Here is a 4,919-nt window from a genome sequence, read left to right as displayed (position 1 = left end):
AGCAAATATCAAACCTGACCCAATCTCACTGGGGACTGTAAGCATGCCCGTCCTTGGGACTGTAAACACATCCGTCCCGCCCGGTTGCAACTGTACAGCTACCTCCACCCTAAGCAGTCAGTGGAGAGCAAGTCGAACTTGCACGAACGACACCAATGCAAAAGCACAGCGCCAGTCTCCGGAGTGGCATTCGTGGGAGCTACCCAACTGAGTGTGCAAGCGTATCTCTGTCGAGCTCAATCCGGCTCTCACAAGCTAAAGTCAAATAACAAGGTCCAACTGGTCTAACAACCAACAAGTCACGTGCCCCCGGCACAATCTAATGCCAAAACGGTAATCTAGATCCACCGCCAACCCGACGGCCCCTACTAATCCGCAACAGTCCGAACGCTACTGTAAAAATACACTCGGCATCCCAGCACGAGCGTAACGGAAATCTAAACTATGTGGGGTATCCACCACGCTGAAACTGCAGCGTGACAACAATACAACGGCTCCTAAAGCTAAATCTGGTAGTTTAGACATATGACAGGTTATAATCGCAGTTTTCTCCTAAGTCAAATCCCAGTCCAACATGTACTAATAGAGATAGTCAATAACAAGACTCCAATTCAGATTTTATAAGTAACTATGCTAAATCAATTAATCGAGCAAATGTGATATACAAAACACTACTACACACATGCCGACTATATATATATATATACTTAGAAGATAAACTGACGATTAACCCACCTCAAACGCTACTCCCAATCCAACGCGACGTCGAGAACGGCGGAATCACTCCCTCGCCCAGCCTCCCCGCGATGCTACAACGACGAACGTACGCTCGAACGGCACCGCAACGCGACGTCGGCGAAAAACCAACTCCACCCGAGCTCTTCCTTGCTCACGGCCGATGCTAGAGAGAGAGAGGAGAAGAAACCAGCAAAACACTCTCTCTCAGTTCTCCTCCACCTGTATATAGCAAGGGAAGAGAGGGTGACACGTACGAGGCATGGAAAGACCAAAATGCCCTCTACCTACCCTGGTGTACCAGTACACGAGTAGTTGTATCGGTACAAATGGCAACCTGAGAGCAGCCTGTGCGAGAACATGCGCAGTGTACCGGTACACCTTTGATGTTGTACCGGTACAGTAAGATGTACTGGTAAGCCATGATGGTTGTACCGGTACAACAAGCAAAAAATCTGCTATTTGCATATTGCAGTGCTAATTCTTGCTCTCGCGTCCCACTGAGTTCGTTTTGTGTCTATTTCGCGCCATCGCGACTCGGACTTGTCCCGACACTCTCCAGAGCTGTCGACAAGCCTCAACTACTATCCTCTAGGAATACCACATTCGAACCCTCGAAACGACATGGATGACCAGCCAACCAGGCTCTACAACGACACAAATTATCACAAGGCACTGTCGGAATAATTCTGAATCGAAAATGCGTTCCGTCGGCGAATTTCGCCGAAAAACGCACCGGAAATCAACATTTGATTACATTACACATAAAAATATCGTCAACAAAGGGTTTAATTATATTGTCAAAATCTCGGATATTACAATGCTACCTTCCAATACAAATGCATACCATCTACTAGTACAATGTGATAAAAAGAGACATGCTAGAGCATAAGATCAAATTCCATTGCATCATGAACCAAAGAATAAACAACAAGGGCATAAGTTCTTAGAATAATAATTAAGTATGCAACAAGAATTATGAACATTCAATAGCAATATATATATATATATATATATATATATATATATATATATATATATATATATAGGGTCCGACTACTATACTATTATGAGTACGATCGCCCTCGTACTCATAAGTTGTTTTCGATGATAGAGCTTCCGAATCGACGATCCACACCGTTAAACATTATTTACAGCATTTAAAACTTCTAGAAATCAAATTTTATAATTTTTCGACGTCATTTACCTTACGATCAAGAGGTCACAAATTTGACAATTTTTAACGGCCGGTATGGGATACTTTCTAGTTTAACGGTGTAAAGAATCAGAATTTGTTGAATTTTTGATAGAAAATTCTATTCACTATATAGATAAAGATCAATAACTCCGATCTTGACTTGAAGGATCCGATCATGCTTTTTTAGGATGTCATTCGATTTTGACCGTTCATTTTATGCCCATTTGATGGACTTTATTATGATTTCGAAAATTTACGAAATTTATTTTCTAGAAGTTTCAAATACTCTAGATCATATTTAACGGAGTGGATCGTCGATTTGGAAGCTCCATCATCGAAAACAACTTATGAGTACGAGGGCTCCAATACTCATAATAGTATAGTAGCCATGGCATATATATATGTATGGATGATACTAAGAGGACCATTAAGATTCATTATCTATAGATAAGGATTCCACCTCAAAATAAGAAAAGATTGATCTAAGACGTGGAAGGTTCGGCAGTAGGAGCTCCGGCATGCACGTCCTAAGTACTTAACATACAAATAATGAGTATCTCCATTAATCTTTTATTTTTATCTTAGTCTTAAATGATTTAGACTTAATTCAAGTCCATCATTTCAACTATTATGCTCTATTCTCAGATTAGAACAAAAGTTTCAATTTCAGTAGTTCATAACTCTCTAAAAATAGATAAAAATCTTAAAATAACTCCCTATATAAGGGTTAGGGATACTTAATTTTAACAAACGACATCTTAACGAGATGTTTATACCCTCTTGAAGCTAACCGGAATAGTTCAAAACGAAAATAGCATAAATTGATCGAAATATTAACAAACTAAGTTTAAATTTGATCAAACAATTTGCTCTATCATACATTCATGGCCAATATATTTGAACATGATTGACATCTTAATTTAAGGATTCTAAACTCTTAAAATCAACTACAAAAGTTTAATCTCGTAGTTGATTAAAATCCTAATTTTGGAGCCTTATAGCATGCAATTAACTCATCAAAACCTCTTTAAAATAAAGGCAATTCATATAACTATGTATTGGCCCCTATTTCAAGTAGCAAGAACGAAAGTTAATAATCAAAATCTCATTTTGAGCTCTTAGTGTGCGTTTGGTTCGGGGATAAAAGGGGGGTTAGGGGGTTAACCCCCTGCACATGCATCCTCCAAATTTCAGTTTGTACAGGAAGGTCCTTCAAAGAGCAGCAAGGAAAAATAAAAGAGGGAGTGGGGCAGGCACGAGATTATGTGTAGTCTTTGCATTACTAATCCAGGTCACCAGTTATTGCATAAACAATTCAAAAGAATGGTGCAATGGCCTCTTAAAAGAGATCGTCGAGAAGTGAGCAACTTTTTCTCTCAAGCAGCCGTTCAGTATCATTCTTATTAGCATTGCATGCAATTTCTACTTAAACTCAAGTGGTATTATTTACAAATTCTTTTTAGGTTGCAGATTGTACTAATTGTTTCTTGTCATTTTGTAACAAAGTTTGTATTCTAAATTTGTATTTTCCGAAGTACATGAATTTGTTTATTTGTTGGTTTGCATCTGAGAGAACATGTGTCTAACAGCCATTTGGTATGGCATTTTTGCACTTGGCACTTGAATTATGTTCCACTATTTAAATTTTCATTTGAGGTATAAGACCACCATCTATCGGTTGCTTTATTTCGTTCTCAGATTTACCATACTGAAGGAACTAGCAAATGTTCTTTGTTTGTAGTGACTATTATTTGGAAAATCTTCCATTTCTTGGCAACGTAGTATTGTATTAATTATTGTACTTACTTTTCTCCTCAGGTAAAACGAGATTCGTCGCTATTTTTCCTTCTTACTAATTCATCACAGGTGCAAGCTGTAAGTTGACCTCAGTTACAGAACAAAGGTGGTGTTTCAATTTTTTCTGTCCTTCGGTACTAATGTTGTCATTGTCCTGCAGATTAATTTTGCCCTGAAATTGTAATGCAACTGACCAATTTTAGAAAACGGCCTCCGGTGCTGATGTAGGATTGATGAGCTACGACAACATCCAGTCGTGTTGTTGCTTTACACCTGTTTAGTTATTGTTTTACAAACTTGCAATCGATTTTCCCGATTTGGGAGGAATAGGATGTAAAGCTTGTGTAAAATGTAGCTTTCCTTCTGATGCTAAGAATCAACTAATGTATTGACTGGCTATTATTATTATAGAAGAGAACTGCAGTTGTTTTATAAATGCCATCTAGTTCATATTCCGTTTCATCCATTCAAAAGCCTATTGTGGATGTTCGAATTCATGACGCATTTGGATGTAAAGCTATGGTCCGACGATAGTTGTTGTTTATAACCTTCGATAATCGTCGACTTATATTTTAGTATTTGGAATTTCGTTAGTTGTTGATGCTTCGTGTGTGAAGGCAATCTTGTACAAACTCGGCGGGTCCGTGCATGCACACGGCAAGAGCTTTTTTTTTTGTCGGTGTTCCTTGCTGGTCGATTGCGAGGAGGATGTGGTCGGTTGACCGTACATTGATTAGAAACTGTAGTTCAAGTCCGAACTTGTCCCAAACAGCCTAAACGAGATGAAACTCGACTCATATAGATTATAGAAATGTGAGCTCAAGGTGCAGAGAAATTTCTATCATACATGTTCAACTGGAAAAGCAAGGATGGTCGAGTTTGGTCTCCCAATGATCCCCAGCGGTAGCCTGATACCAAAATTCGGCATGTCAAATAAAAATTTAAGCATGACTTCAAATTTCAAAAAATCACAAAAAGTTGCACTGATTCGAACATGTCATATCTGAAAATTTAAAATTCAAGAATCTAAATATCATAATAATAATAATAATAATCTATATTAAAATTGAAAAATTAATTATGGGGCATTACATTCTCACCTCCCGCAATCAAAGGGGAATATGCATCGGTCAAAGCTAACATGATGCTTTCCATTAACACATTAAAATATAATATTTTCAACATGTCA

At 38.2% G+C, this 4,919-nt stretch overlaps 1 long non-coding RNA gene across 1 annotated transcript; it reads left to right on the top strand.

Annotated features, from left to right (window-relative positions):
* On the top strand, nucleotides 2,274-4,166 carry LOC109724635. The gene is made up of 2 exons (XR_002219995.1): nucleotides 2,274-3,808; nucleotides 3,891-4,166. It is a non-coding gene; the product is annotated as an uncharacterized LOC109724635 (long non-coding RNA).

The sequence above is a fragment of the Ananas comosus genome, linkage group 19 (genome assembly GCF_001540865.1).
Source record: "Ananas comosus cultivar F153 linkage group 19, ASM154086v1, whole genome shotgun sequence".
In the NCBI taxonomy this organism is placed as follows: domain Eukaryota; kingdom Viridiplantae; phylum Streptophyta; class Magnoliopsida; order Poales; family Bromeliaceae; genus Ananas; species Ananas comosus.
This window is presented reverse-complemented; position numbering and strand designations above follow the sequence as displayed.